We start from the raw sequence: 17,351 nt of genomic DNA, 5'->3' as shown, positions 1-17,351 counted from the left end.
TAATAATAACAAAAAATTCCAATTAAAACTGTATTATCAATCCAAATGTGTAAAAGAACATAGTTCTGACTTGTAAGGTACAACAAATATCCTACAATCAAATGCTGTACCTGCAATCAGTGTCAAATAAGCCATGCTTCCGGAAAAAAAAGCAGCATAAAAGTACCAACATACAACGTTAGCTTGTAAACATAGCTAGTTTCGGATAGTGTACGTGTAAGCGCCATAAAAATATCCCCACTCCAATAATGTATAGTTTCTCGTACTTTTTTAAAAAAATTCTTCAATACATAAGTGCACAATAATTATGTTTTTCATAAAATTACAATATCAAATTTATATATTCAGATAATTAATTATTATTTTATTAAATTCAAAAATAGCCTGAATCAAATAGTCAACCGAGGTTATAAATATACCTAAAACCGAAAATACAACGGCGGTATCGCAATATTTGTTTGCTTTCGGTTCGCGCAACAAGTTCTTCTACGTCATAAAGAAGATTGTCAACATCAATGAACCACCAACCGCAACCAGGAAATAAACAGCAAAATAGCGGGCGTGTCATCAAAGGTAAGTAAACTTTCTCTTCTTACTTAAATTAAAATATTGGATAAATATACAAAGTATGCCGGTATCTATAAAAGGAAAATACCATTAGCGTCCACGGCTACCAAGCGGCAAATATACAAAAAGGGCGGGCAAAAAAAACTCGCGACAATAATGGCGCCAGTGCAAAGTTAACGTTCAATACAGTGCGGCTGCCGGGCAGTCGGTAATATACAAAGTGAACGGGCGGGGAAAGTATAAATATAAAGGGAAGTCGTAGCATAACCAGACAGTAAGGGCGCCAGCGGAACCATCTAACACGCGTTATCAATCCAAGATAATTGCAGTCATTACTTCAATAATACATTAAACCCGTTCGTAATTAAACACCAATATAAGGTAATAACGGTACGTATATCATCATACGCGATTACATTAATTCTACGTAATCATCTTTAATTGAATAAATTAATAGCTGTTTGATTAAAGGGGATAATCAATTTGATAGGAGTTTAATTAAAGGGTTAATTAAATTGATATCAAAATTTAATTAAATTATATCTTACAATGTTGCATGATTTACACTATAAATATACAAAATATAGGGAATTTCAACCCTTTTAGGGCATAATTTGGCAACACCGCGTCGCTAAAAAGCCCGTAATACAGCGTAAAAGGCCACAATTAAAATGATATCGCCTCAGGGCGGTCACGATAGGGAACCATTCTACTGGCCACTGGCCAACTGGCCATTGGCCAGTTGGACAGTGACTACCGGTTACTATTTGGTACCAAAATGTTCACCATCCTTTTAGATATTGATCAACATCAATATGATCTCTCTATGACTTACGGTTCCCGAGATATGGCTGCTTAAATTTCTGTAAATCGGTCATTTTTTGGCCACTATCTTGCGAACGGTTAGATTGACGCGAAAAATTTAATCATTTTTCTGATAGTTTTTGATGCTCTATCTAATGCAGTGTACAAAATAGAGAATTCAGTAACGAACTTTTTAAGTTCGTTGAATATGTTGTAACTCACGATATCCCGCCCGGTGACCCGTATAACTTCGGAATTCGTCTAGTTATAACATATCCATAGCGAACACAATTGTCTCGTTCGGATCTCAGTGGAGCCACTCCCTTGTCAGTAAGCAACTGTCTTCTTCAAATAACAAGTTGTTATATCTCGAATTATTTTCTTCTAAGATATTTCTGGTAAATACGATAATTTATTGTAATACACTGTAATTCTAGTCTAAGATACACGATATCGAAAATATGGCATTATAGACTAACATAATAATATGCAAATATTACACTGGAAAATAAAATCTTTGGAAAATCGCAAAGAGGAACCTGACATTCATGTTCACAGTCATTCCTCATTATTTGATTTTAATTATTACTTCATTATCAACGAACTTAAGAAGTTCGATACTGAATTCTCTATGTCTATGTGTCTGTGTGTCTGTCTGTCCGTCTGTCTGTTATTTACGATTTTTCAATTTTGAGCCGTGTATTTGATAGAGCTTCAAAAACTATCAGAAAAAGTGATTAAATTTTTCGCGTCACTCTTACCGTTCCAAGATATTGGCCAAAAAATAGCCGACTTCCAGAGATTTAAGGAGCCATATCTCGGGAACCATAAGTCACAGAGAGATCACATTGATGTTGTTTATTACCTAAGAGGATGGTGAACATTTTGGTACCAAATAGTAACCGATTAACACTGGCCAATTGGCCACTAGTGTGGCCAATGGCCAGTTGTATAGTGGTCACCAATTAATATCGGTACTAAAATGCATACCATCCTCTTAGGTATTGACTAACACCAATATCATCTCTCTATGACTTACCGTTCCCGTGATATTGGCCAAAAATGGCCAATTTCTACCTATTTAAGGAGCCATAGCTCAGGGACCATAAGTTGTAGAGAGATGACATTGATGTTGATCAATACCTAAGAAGATGGTGAACTTTTTGGTACCAAATAGTAACCGGTGGCCACTGGTTTGGCCAATGGCCAGTGGCCACGAATTAACATCGGTACCAAATTGTTTACCTATTAACACCAATATCATCTCTCTATGACTTACCGTTCCCGTGATGTTGGCCAAAAATGGCCAATTTCTAGATATTTAACGAGCCATAGCTTGGGAGCCGTAAGTTGTAGAAAGATCATATTGGTGTTGATCAATACCTAAGAGGGTGGTGAACATTTTAATACCAAATAATAACCAGTGTCCACTGATTAACTGTCTACTGGCCAACTGGCCACCGTTCCCCAAATACTGGCCAAAAAGTTCAAATTTCTAGATATTTAAGCAGCCATATCTCGAGAACTGTAAGTCATAGAGAAATAATATTTTGCTAATTTTTGCGAGGTAGGAACAATGACAGTTTTCCTTCCCGCTCCATATCTCCATTCTTTTTAAGTTCGTTCTGGCAATGCTCATGGAGCATTCTCAAATGGTTTAATTCTGTGAAACTGTTAGAATTAATTATAAGCTGTGTAGAAACGCTTTCAAAATGCATTAAAACTATAAATGACAAGTAAAAGGTGCCTTGCTGAGCGTACGTTGTAGAGGCCCCCTCAAGTATGCTCCCCCGCACCCCAGGGTACGCGCGCCCTTTATCGCTGTCACTGGCTAATATGAATATGAAACATATGTCAGGCAAGGACAACTAGCGGTGTTTCCCATACGATCAGACGATGACTTATTTATGGCACGTGCCATAGTAGAAGGCGGCATAGTTGAAGAAACTACACCCTCTCAGTAACCTAAATTGCACGAAAATTTCCAAAGCAGGTTCATTGACCTGACTACCGCATGTTGCCCACTTTGTCCAAGAGCGGGATGGTTTGTTTCTAACTTTTCTACCGAAAAGCATTTGTCTGGAATGGTGTTTCGGAGACAATAAAATAAAGAAAATATACTAGGCAGAGAGAGAGCAGGGAGGAGGGAGTGTACCAATTATTCTTTCCTCTAAACCAGCGTTTCCCAACCTTTTTCAACTTGCAGCACACTACGGGTGTAACATGAATTCTTGCGGCACACTTATAGATATTATTATTTGTAAATATAAAACACACTGGTATTTTTTTCATTGATTACTTATCTCCTTCACACAGAAAAGAAAGCTCGATCACTGGGTTTTCCTCGTGGTAAATCACTATGCTTATTTTTCATTCTAATTTAAAAGGAGAAAACAACTGCAATGAAATGTTGGACTCAGGTTATTAAAAATACGCTTACTCTTTCGAAAACTGTATCCAACCTTTTACTAAGAATGAAGATCATTAAATAACGAACGAACAAATAAATCTATTTTACTTTTAAAACACAAATGTAAATAATTTATCGAAAGGATTGAATAATATTTTAATTTTCAAGTTACGAAATAGTCTGTAACGATAAAGAAGCAATAATGGTCATAACAATAACAAATACTTTTTTCAACATTAGAAATGTACAGAAAAGTAACACGGCATGAAACTTAAAATTGTATATTCATAGTAGAGGTTGATAGTAATGTGCAATACAAATATACATTTTCCCCTACGTTTTGCAATTTGATTGCTATAGAATTAATAATTTTGTTTTGATATCCTCGCGGTACACCAGTGGCCCATTCACGACACACCAGTGTCGCGGTATTTTCACTGCTAGCTTCTCATTTTAGATAGGTATATTTACAACAAAGGGGGGGGGGGTAGCGTGCACCTTTGCACCCCCCTAAATCCGGCCCTGTCCAGAAGTTATGTAGCCCTATGGCGTTCATGAAAAAAAACACAATAGTTATAACTATGCTAAATTACTATAGACTGCCAATTGCTCATTCAGAGAATTTATGATGTTCACTTTATTGCAATGTTCTTATACAGACTAGATATAGGCTACAGATAATAGTTTTATACAAACTAGATAATCAATTATTATTATTATTATTATTATTATTATTATTATTATTATTATTATTATTATTATTATTATTATTATTATATTTGAAGTACAACCAAATATCAGGACATTAATTACTAGTTTTAATTAACTGAATTGAGCTGAAAATTAAATCTTGATCTCGAAAGATTAACTATTAAATTTATGCGTTCTGTACCTTTCTAAAGTAATAAATGCTGGAATTGGTTTCAAGGCTGTTCCTGAGTGAATAATTTCTTCATAATAATATTAAAAGTTTTAGAAAAATTTTCGAGACATTCGAGTCGAGTCGAGATTTTTATGAGCTGTCTCGACTCGACTCGTGTCTCGACTCGAAAATTCGAGTCGAGAAACACGTTTGTCTCGACTCGTCTCGAATTTTACAAAGTGTGTCTCGACTCGAATCTCGACTCGAATTCGAGTCGAGTCGAGTCGAGATTCGAGATATGTCTCGACTCGTGCGCATCCCTACTAATAATTATATGTCATGATATCTGATAGACTTTAAATATGCTAACAACACTTAAGTAACTATCCAGATATCTAATATGTATAAAACTGTTGCGCTAAAGTGAACTTCGTAAATTGTCTAAGTGAGCTTTTGGCAGTCTATAATAATTTATTGGATTTAGTAAGAATTTAGTCAAATGCTATATCTGGAGCATTGGATTAATTCTGATTTAATCTGGAGCATTGGATTAATTCTGATAAATCATTATAAATCTTTCCATGTCAGAGAGGTTCAAGTTCAGGAAGAGTACAAGTCTCTAGGTAACAACATTTAAGCCATATTTATTATTAAAGTATATTATATGACTTACGAATATTTATGTACAGTAAATTATGAATACGTTAAAATATTAAATAATACTTTTTGATAAAGTGGATACTTTCAAATATCTAGGATCAATATTATCGGACAAAAATGATATTCACGAAGAAATTAAATACCGACTAAAAGCATCAGGGAATTTGTGTTACTATTCAGTTCAAAATCTCTTGTCGTCGCGAATTCTGTCGAGGAATCTGAAGCTTAAAATATACAAAACGATAATCATGCCTGTTGTTTTGTATGGCTGCGAAACATGGTCACTTACTCTGAGGGAAGAACATAGACTGAAAATATTTGAGAACAAGATCCTGAGACGAATATTCAGACTCAAGAGGAACGGGAATGGCGAAAACTTCATAACGAGGAACTACATAATTTATACGGTTTACCCAGCATTGTTATGGTCATCAAGTCTAGGAGGCTTAGGAGGTTATGTAGCTAGAATGGAAGAAAGTAGAAACGCTTTCAAAGTCTTGTCTGAAAGACCAATCGGAAAACGACCATTAGGAAGACCTAGGCGCAGATGGAAGGACAATATTAAGATGGATTTCGCAGAGACAGGAATACAAAGTAGAAATCCTTGGATCCAATTGGCTAAGGATAAAAGTCAGAGGAGAGCTTTTGTGAATGCGGTTTTGAACCTCCGGGTTCCATAGGCCATAGAATTAGTTAGTTAGTTAATCGTCGAAACAAGCTAGGTTATCACTACTGTTCTATGGCCTACATCTGGCCCGCCCAGAGAAACAGTAGAGCGCTGTCCCTGATTGCAGACATGTGTCCCACTTCATCTAACCTGAAATAATCTCAATACTATCCTGTTCTTATAGTTAGTTAGTTATATAAGACTTGTGCATCTTTAAACATAGATAAATGATCTTCATGGTGTTCGTGCAATCACTTTACCAATTTTTAGTTTTATGCTATGAATCATGTAACAATAAAGTAGTATGAAATGAAATCAAATCTTTAAGTTTTACGTCCCACGGTTATGCCGGTTAGACTAAAGGAGACGGTGATTATGAGAAATGAATGAAATGGTGGAATGAAGAAAGTGGGAGGAAACGGGAGAACACCGAGATAACCCACGAGCACGGTGAACACTAAAGTAGTTTTTGAGATGTAGGACGTGGGTGAATTCGAGTTCTCCACGAAATTAATTATGTTTCTCATCTCGTCTCGAACTTAAAAAATAGGTATTAACCTTCTCGAGACGAGAATCGAAACAAAACATTTTTCGCACTTTGTTGTAAATTGTGAGCGTGATGTTAGCATTGAACGTGATGGCAAATATTTAATATCCGTCTGAACAGAACAGCCTGTAGAGTTTGACTTCTATGTGTATTTAGGCTATAGAGGGTGTTTTATTCTATTGGGTTGGATATTCAGAGCAAATTTTTAAACTCATTTTTTAATAAAGATAGATAATATTTCCTGTCTGAGTATGTTGCTCCAGTGGCTGATCTATCCCGGGGCCGGGGGCCTAGCCCCAGTTTTTTAAAAAATAACCAACAAAAATTATCAAGCTATTGTCTATTGCTTATATATTTTTGAAAGTTTATAATAAGCTCATGATATACATGTCATAAGCTGCGTTCTCGCTGCCTCCCCTCCCCAGTTTTTGCCTTCTAGATCCGCCTCTAGGTTGCTCTAAGGTGGGCTCTCTTAAACTCGTTTGGTGGAGTCACTATCACCGTAGATGATAGATTGTTACTAGTTGAACTTTAGCGTCCCTTTTCAGTATCGTGTACAGAGATTATCAGGGTTGGCTGGTTTAAACCAAGGTGGTTTAAACCATGGTTTAAACCTTGGTTTAAACCATCTGGTGTTTTTAAAAAAAACAACTGGTTTAAAACAAAATAGAAAAAAGAATCAAAAATGCTTTAAATCGTGTGAACTTCATGGTGACGTCTCCACATATCACACCATCTGCATTACGTTTATCTACCTTTCACCTTATAATCAAGGGGTCCCTTGTTCAATTCTCGGTCGAACCACAACCCATCTTTCAAGTGTAAAGTAAGTAGCGATTCGAGGTGTCCCTTTAAGCGAAAGTCTTCTCCGTGATAACCTTGGTATTTCATAAGGATGTTAAGCCTAAACATACGAAACGAAACCAAATTGTTTATTTCTGCTTGCCTGAATGCCTGTTCTTTTATAAAGAAGCCAAGGTTGCTTAAATATATTGATAGGAATTGGGAAAATGTATCAACTGCCTACGTAGCTTTCAAAATCAGCTTGGATTCGACTTTGTTTTAATTTTATTGAATGATACCTACATACCAAATTTGTAATTTAATACCTCAGTTTTAGCGTAGTGATTATGATACGTTGAACTTAAAATTTTACATACAAATACATTTAAAGTAATAACAGGATTTTCCCAATGGCTAAGGTGGGAGATTACCAATTTATATATAATTTTGTATAATGCTTTTACTTTTGTAACTGTTTATCATTTTGTCCTTTTGAAATGACTCTTGAAAATTATATTAGCAACTAGGCCTATGTAAAGATCACTACAACGTATTTTTATTAACAGTCCTTCGTCAGTGAGTCGGCAATTGCATCTGTGTCCAATTAGTTCCGGTTTCGTGTCGAAATGGACAATTTCTCTTGGATGTAAGCGGAGAAGCGGTTTGGATTCTGCTTTAAACTTATGTGACCTCTTCCAGCATAACTTCGTTGTTACATAATAACACCAAGGCAAAACAAACTAATTTCTGTCCATTTCTGATATAAATACATAGAGTAAATTATTTAAACCAAAAAACCGGGTTTAAACCAAAAAACCTGTTTTTTTTTTTTGTTTGTTTTTTCAATAAAAACCATGGTTTTTACCAACCCTGGAGATTATACAGTATTACATTTGCACCTAAAATTTCAGATACGATATGAGCCACCGTAATTTGCGTTCCAGTTATTTTTTTCACAGGAAATTTTATTCTTCACACGAGGCGCACTTTCTAACGCTTAGGAAAGAGGGAAGGGCCACAGAGCGTTGATATAGTGGTCAGTTCTTTTCCCACAAGTATCTAAAAACTAAAACTAAAAAACAGAAAAACACGTGAAGTACAAATATTCACTTCGAGTTTAACGTTCCACCTTCATGCTCCTATGGCAGATGGGAATGATAACAAAAGAAATACTGGAATGCAGGAAGTAGGAGCAAACATAATTCCTAGACAGTCCACGCACATAGTGCTTGTCGAACACAAAGCTCACTTGATGAGATCACTGATCGAGTCAGAGACCCCACGCAACACAGGTGAGCTTTCTACCGCTGAGCCAACGCGGCCTCAAATAGGTGTTGGATAGATTGGGAATTAGAATTAGGAATACAGGTATATAGTAAAACCAAATTATTATTATTATGATTATTTATTATTATTATTATTATTATTATTATTATTATTATTATTATTATTATTATTATTATTATTATTAGTAGTAGTAGTAGTAGTAGTAGTAGTAGTAGTAGTAGTAGTAGTAGTAGTAGACCCTATTAGTTTATTACGTGCATTTCGAATTACATGAGTCCCTACCGGGAGTTGAACTGAGCTCTGTTGCGACGAACCGTGTTCATTCTCCATACATCCGCTGTTGCTACATCCGAAGAAACTTGTGAAACCTGTTTGACCTTATGAATCATTTCGAGCTCTATGAGGGGTTGTAAAACTACAAATGCAGAACAAGAGTTTATGTGACTGATCATACCGCCCGGTTCCTTCAACCACTATAGCGAGAGCGAGGGGAGGGCGAGTAATTCCAGCGGGTGATGGATTTGTGTCATCTTATCGCCAAACAAAATCTTCGCAAATGAAAGAAATGTTATGGGTGGTGCTTAGTTCACAGCTTTTGTATTGAATTGGAACACTTTGATGTCATCTGCGAGTTGGATGGAAGTCGTAGATTTTATCTGGAGTAAATTCCTTTCGTTCGTAAACTTTCTTTTCATAAGTGAGCATATTTATGACTATGGAACACTTTTGTGGAGAAAATGGAACCCCGAGTTGATAGTCTAGTGCGTGATGGTTCACATAGTCTTGGTTTCGATTCCAGATGGGAAAGCATATGTAAAATTTTAACTGTCTTCGACATTCGTGTATTCGTGTCCCTGTCGCGTGAAATTAGGTACAATAGAGGTAATTACAGAAATAAAGTTACTGAGGAATGTTCGATTAATCAGTTAACTTTTAGAAAGTGATAAAATCCTAATCTTTGGTGCAGTGGTCCGAGGTTCGATTCCAGTGGGGGCACCCGATCAAAACGACGTAACAACTTTTCCGGGCCAGCCATCCTGAGTAGGGTTTTCCTCATTCACACCAGGCAAATGCCGGGATGATACCTAACGTACAGGTCCCAGGTCGCTTCCTTCCTTTCCCGGATACTATGCTCGCCGAAATATGTGATCTCTAATATGTTACGGGGTTACAGCCATAGATACCAGTAATGCCCAGAAATATGTATAAATAAAAAAAAATAACTAAAATCTTTGGTGCATGAGGACTCTGGTTTGATCCCATCTCGCGCCAAATAGGGTTTATGGTGGACAAACATCGTGTTCTTGAGTGTTCCCTGGGTTGTCCCGTTCCCTCCCACTTTCTTCATTCCATCATTGTATTCATTCTCATCACCATCATATACTGTATATTATACACGGTATATGAATGGGACGTAAAACTGAAAAGATTTATTTCAGTTTCTTGAGATAGAAATGACCTAATTAAAGTCGGAACAAAGTTATTTAGTTTTGTATCCGATGTTTTGTATCCGCCTTTAACAAAAAATCCTATCCTAATTCTAAATATCAACAAAACTAATGAACTGACATAAAATAGAGGAGTACTTCCAGTTGACGTGGAAAGTTGAAATTTTTCATGATTGTAGCTTTTCGGGACTAACTCACAGGAAAATTGCCAAAAACGAATATTTTTAAATTTTAGGGGGTCTAAAAGGGAATGAAGAAATCCCCCATGTTATGTAAATGAGCCCTTTTTGGGACCTATAATCTCATGTTTTAGGTATTTGGAATAAATACTTGAAAATCGATATGCTTGTACATTTTCCTTTGCGTTAACTAAGTAAAGCGTCAAAAATACAAATTTCCAACTGTAGAGTTGTTTTATGGGGAACTAAAAAATATTCCCAATGTTATTTCTATGGGACATCATCTACACCCCAAAATATTTAGACACTTCCAGCGGGATTACAATGATGAAATTTGGCATGATTGTAGCCTTCCGAGACTAACCCACAGGAAAATGCCAATATTGAATATTTTAGTTTGTAAGGGGTCTAAATAGGGGCGAAGAAATCCCCATATTTAAATGGACATTTTCTTGGGATACAAAATCTTATCTTTAGATAGTTAAAATATGAAAAGAAATTTGAATTTGATAGAATTGTGGGTTTAAAAGGTGCGAGGCTGTAGGCCGAGTCAGTGGGCGAAATCCTCAGGTGAATCAAATTCAGGAAATGTAATTAAAGAGCAAATACACGAAATTCACTCTTGATGCAAAGGCTGATATGCAAGAAATTCGAGGTCGTAGGCCGAGCAAACGCGGAGTCTGGGCTCTGGGGGCGGAGCCGCCAGCTAACCAAAGGATAGTATGAATCTAAAGCTACAGACACCAGAATCCATCTAGACTTTTGTTCTCGGTTTACTCATACAGCTAAAGTTCAGTGAGAACGAATGGTATGTGCTGTATAATGATTGCAGTGAGTCACGTTCTCAGGGTTTGATCAAGGAGAGGAGTTAATGCACTCAATCTCATTTCCTTTCAGGTCAAGCGAGATTTTTGTTCATTTATCTCAATGTAGTCAATGTTTAAAAGTTGTATGTTCCAGAGTTTCTTCCAGAAAAATCTTTCTGGGGGTATTTCGGATCCGTAAGGGAAATGATGGGAATTACTCTCAAAGACGTATTTACATAGGCCCGTATGGCTTACGACCACCCACATCCCTCCAGGAAATTTAACCCAAACGTTTTTTTTTCATTCGATATGTAATACTATTTTTGTCATAAAATCACATTTATTGCTAATTTGGATTTAGCTCCCTGTTTCCGAAAAAAAAAAAAAATATTAACACTAGTGTTACTATTTTAAAATAACGAAATTCACAGGAGTTTTATTGTGTGGTTACTTTATTAAATAATACAAGATGATTTTTTAACACTTTTTTACTGTTTTTGTTTCTCCTTACTTTTAAAAAGAACGAAGAAAGTTACATTAGAACATTGCACTAAAATGAAGAATCTTATCATAATGCAAACATATCTAAACCACGTCTATATTTACCATGATGTATTTTATTATTATTATTATTATTATTATTATTATTATTATTATTATTATTATTATTATTATTATTATTATTATTATTATTATTATTTCCTCGAATTTTTTTATATGAATAGCAAAGATAAAAGAAAATTTAGTTTGTACTAAGCCTAATACCTAAAACTTATTTACATTAATTCGAATTAGAGTACAGTGGTAGAGCATTCACCTCTGGTGCTAGGGGTCCCGGGTTCGGTCCCAGCCCCTGCCAAGTGAAATTCGTGGTGGACAAACACCGTGTGTGTGCGTTTTCTCGGGGTCCTCCCGTTTCCTCCCACTTTCTTCATTCCACCATTCCATTCATTACTCATCATCACCGTCTCCTTTTGCCTAACCGGCATATCTGTAGGACGCAAAAATAAAAGATTTCATTTCATTTTTTCGAATTAGAGTAATGAGTCATGAAACTATTTACAACTTATTATATCTAGAAGTTGTATGATTATCTACATTTTATTGCAAATGTCTGATCATATTAGATTTAATACCAGAGGATTTACATCTGTACCAGATTATTAAATGTAGCACCGTTTTACTTATAAAAAATTATGCAATAATTGTAGCAAAGGCTCTCCTTATTTAAACCTTACTGATCCGTCTCTACCTTTTAGGTGCATATTGTTCAAGAAACTGAATTAAAAATCCTTTACTTACAACCAGTTTTCTCCTTCAACACAAATCCTCATGCATTGTAGTCCGATGATGAGACTCCAAGTCGTTTTCTGAGTGGTGTTGTTCTGCTGTAAGATCTCTCAGTGGTAGCCGAGCCGTTGATATAGGTACAGTTAATATTTTCACACATACGCTTTCAAATACATCGTAACCTAGAGCTGAACTTCTTAATAGATTACTGTTTCTACACAACATGCATTTGTAGGTTTACAAAGAAATTAGTTTTCTCGGCTTTATCGGAAACTATGCATGAGGATTTACACTCACCCTTATCATTTTGTTCTGTTTAATGAGATCTGTCGATTAGTAGACTTCTCATCTTTCGACATTTTTTTCCTGAAACGCTAATAATGTAAATTTCTCCATTACATCTTACTCAAGAGGAATTAAACCTCGAACCTTCCTTGCGTGCGCCATTGATTCCAGCTAAATCTTTATTATGGGATCCGATTCGAAGTACTTGATAGATCGGAGTTTGGATCTTGTTCTAATGAGAGTCTAATCTCAGACTATATTGCAAAAATAAATGTTGTAGCTATTAGTCCATAGAAATCGTAAACTTGCGAGTAGCCCGTGTTATAAAGTTTTAATTAAGTTAGTATTCTTTCTCTCAATCTTTTCGACGTTTCTCTTAAGTTTTCTCTATAAAGTCTGTCCCGGAATCCTCCCACCAGAAGTAATTCTTAATCATGTCCATTCATTTCATTCTTAGTGTCTCTTTACCTCTCTTTCCATCCACTTCCATTGCCATCGCTCCTCTAACTACATACTAGTTTGTTCTTTTCATTAGTTAGCCATTCTATTACAATCTGTTTTCCTGGATCTTCTTAGATATGTATATAAATTTGGTTGCTCCTCTTACTCTATCATTCATCAGTCTGTCTCTTCTTATTCCATCACATGTTCACCGCAACATTTTTATTTCGGTAACATTCTATTTGTTTTCCTGTGCCTTCTTTATTAATCAAGTTTTTGCTCCGTATATCATTGCTGACATAACCACTGTTTTATAAACCATTACTTTGTTCTTTAATGTGATTCTGCAGTCACACGAAACGACTTATACTTTCTTCCTATTTCGACATCCCTTTGCATTCTGTGCGTTATTGCCAAGTCTCAATCAAAATTCTTGAAAACAGTTGAACCTAATTAAAAAAAAAAAAAAAAAAAAAACTTCATTAAATTGTTCTTCTGGTAACCTTTACTTCCAAATTTCCTTCTCCGCTTAACGAGAATTCTGTTTTATTTCTACTAATTTTTAGCCTTCTATCTTCAAAAAGACTTCTTCCTATTCACTTCCCTTTCAACAGTAAGACTTGCAAATCTAAAATTGAGACAAGTTTGTTTATTTGGTTGGTTGGATTTGAGTTTAAAGCTCGTTTCAGCATCAAGGCTATATGAAATGAAATGAAATCTTTGTTTTACGTCCCACGGTTATGCCGGTGAGGCTAAAGGAGACGGCGATGATGAAAATGAAGTAAATAGTGGAATGAAGAAAGTGGGAGGAAACAGGAGAACTCCGAGAAAACCCACGCACACGGTGTTTGTCCACCACAAAGTTCACTTGGCGCGAGCGGGAATCGAACCAAGGACCCCATGCACCAAAGGTGAATACCACTGAGCCACCGCGGACTTGGGCTATATGAGACATGGACTTACATTTTAAGGTTGAATCCGAACCGTCAATGCTTCCAATTTCAACACTTTCCACCTGATATTGAACCCCAGATTCCGTGTATCAAAAGTGCGCTATCTCAAACTCACATGCCGTGACATCACGGAGCTTTCTAGCAGGTGTGAAATCCTATCAGTATATTATAATCCTAATGAGAGGATCTTTTCAAAAATTAAATGTAATGGTGTTTTCTGACCAAAATCGGTAGTATGCAGGAAAATTAGCATAATGTATGCAAAACACATTAAAGTGGCGAGAACAAAATCTTACAGTTATAAAAATTGTCATAAAGATAATTGGTTATTTATACAGATCCATAATAGACACATAGGTATAGCTCCCGGCAAAGAGGATCAAATATACAGTTACCCCCTTCCCCCGGGAATTTTGAAGGGTGTTAGTTCTTGTAAATACATGTCAAATAATACTAATTTTTTCTCGCATACTATATAATATTTAATATATTTTATATTTAATACTACTGTATTATAGTTTGTTTACTGTAGTTAATGAGGAAAATGCTTAATAAATGTTATGTTGTATAATGTATTATGTGAACGTATATATCAAAGTATGTGTGTGCATTCGTGACTGTGCTTGGGTGTCAGTCTTTGCCCCTTCACTTGGAATCTATCCTTTGCCACCCCTTGGAAAAAAGCCCTGCAGGCGTTCCTGCGTATAAAAGTAGAAATTTTAAGATTTAGAAATTAAAATTGAGAATGAATGTATGAAACAAATGAGTTCGACAAAGGATGGCATACAGAAGATGTGTAGTTGAACAGGCAAGCGAATTTCAACCTTATGCATTAAATTTAAAATACTTTCAGTACGCCAGTGAAAACGAAAAATAAGTCTATCTACACAGCTAAATAAGCATTTTTTTAAATAAAAATAACGGTAAGACTTTATAAACTTTTTCCACCACATAGACCTTCATATTACCAACCACCGGAGCGAGAAGCAGAAAATGGACAAAAAGTGGCTTATTATATTCTGCCATCTTCATATCTTATGTCTATATACAAAGCTGAATATTTGTTTGTTTATTTATATATCTTTCCGCTATAGAAATTCATATCACTGGCTGAGGATAATCCTAGGCAGTGTTTTTATTGACGCAATGAAAGGTGCCGGTAATCATCATAAAAATGTAGTTCTCATTCTGATTGGTTGCGAGGATAAAATTTAAACAAGTCGGAGGAATTATGGATACTGTCATTTACTGATCGTATTACGTATTTCAATGTTTCTAATATATTCTTGTTTCCATCTTCAAATTAATTCAATTTTTTTTTTTAAATATATAGGTTTGGTAAATACAAAATAAAGAAGGTACTGACGCTCCGCATTGTACAAGCGAGCGGATTTTTGACATTTTCATTGTCTTACCTTTCATCAATTGCGTATTGCATTATTTAGCTTAATCTTTTTCCCCACTCAATATCTCATCCAGTCATGACATATAAATGATAAGATTTGTGTCCGCCATTTTAGGGTAAATAGGGATCCCTCTTTTCCCTAATTCTAGTTACACTTAAAACGGCGGACAATAAATGCACGCGGAAATGCGAAAGCACAGAAAAAGAAATTCCTGCTATATAAAGAAAATATAATTTTTATATTATTGATATTGGTATCACATTGTCCTCCCTAGTGAATATATTTTACTTTGATTATTTTAATTTTATGGAAAATTTAACCTTTATCACGTAAATTTTAAAAAAAGTTATGAACCAGATAGGATTTTTTAAAATGTTAGCTGGTTTGTTGATTGAAGTTACCATCCTACTTTTGCACCGATTCTATATGAGACGGAAATGCAAGATCTACCAGCTGCGAGTCCAACAAACACCAGTAATTCTTTACCTTCCAAATAATAATAATAATAATAATAATAATAATAATAATAATAATAATAATATTTGGTCTAGGAATTAATTCGTGCGGGTGGACAAGAGATGGCGCAACGAACGGAGCGTCCCACAGTTCCGTGTATCCACACATGTGTTGCAAACCCCTGTCATCGCGTATCGTTCGTAGTATAGGGCAGTGGATTAAAGCGTCAACAACACCAGTTTGTAGTTAAGTGAACATGGCGCAATTTGTGCCTGATAAAGTGTTTCTGCGGGGTGTCCTGCTGCATTACTTTAACATGCAGAAAAGTGCGACTGAAAGTCATCGTATTTTGGTGGAAGTGTATGGTGACCATGCTCTAGCTGAGCGAACGTGTCAGAAGTGGTTTGCACGGTTTAGAAGTGGTGATTTCGGCTTGGCAGACCAAGAGCGAGCTGGACAGCCAAAAAAATTTCAAGACGAAGAATTGACAGCATTGCTCGAGCAGGATTCGTGTCAAACGCAGGAACAACTTGCAGCAGCATTAGGCGTTGATCAAACAACAGTCTCCAAACGCTTGAAAGCCATGGGAATGATTCAAAAGATGTCACATTGGGTTCCACATGAATTGAAAGACAGAGACGTTGAAAGACGAAAAACCATTTGCGAATTGCTGCTTTAACGACAGAGCAGAAAGGGGTTTCTGCATCGAATTATTACGGGTGATGAGAAGTGGATCCATTACGAGAACCCTAAACGAAAAAAGGCCTGGGTGAAACCAGGTGAACCAGGTCCATCACAACCAAAACGAGATATTCACTGTGCAAAGGTTATGCTGTGCATATGGTGGGATATGAAAGGTGTGGTGTACTATGAGCTGCTGCAACCGGGTGAAACTATGAATGGAGAACGTTATCGACGACAATTAATGCGTTTGAAGCAAGCTCTGGCCAGAACACGACCAGAATGGGAGAACAGACATGATAAACTTATTGTTCAACATGATAACGCTCGCCCACATGTCGCAAAACCGGTCAAAACCTATTTAGAAAATGTCGGATGGGAAGTTTTATCCCACCCGCCGTAGTCACCAGACGTTGCTCCTTCGGACTACTACTTGTTCGATTGCATGAACAACGATTTGATTGGCCAGCGGTTTACTTCTTCAGAAGATATCGAAACATGGGTCTCTGAGTGGATCGCTTCCAAGGATGAGGACTTCTTTCGCCACGGAATCCGTACATTGCCTGACAGATGGGCGAAAGTGGTGGCTAGCAATGGACAATATTTTTCTTAAGGTATTTATGTATTTTGTGTTTGTACTACAGCTTCAATGTGTGCGTACCAACCGCACGAATTAATTCCTAGACCAAATAATAATAATAATAATAATATATTTATTATTATTATTTATACGGGCCGCGGTGGCTCAGTGGTAGAGCGTTCACCTCTGGTGCTAGGGGTCCCGGGTTCGATCCCAGCCCCCGCCAAGTGAACTTTCTG

Source organism: Thermobia domestica, chromosome 1, assembly GCF_964235325.1.
Source record: "Thermobia domestica chromosome 1, izTheDome1.hap1.1, whole genome shotgun sequence".
NCBI lineage: Eukaryota > Metazoa > Arthropoda > Insecta > Zygentoma > Lepismatidae > Thermobia > Thermobia domestica.
This window is presented reverse-complemented; position numbering follows the sequence as displayed.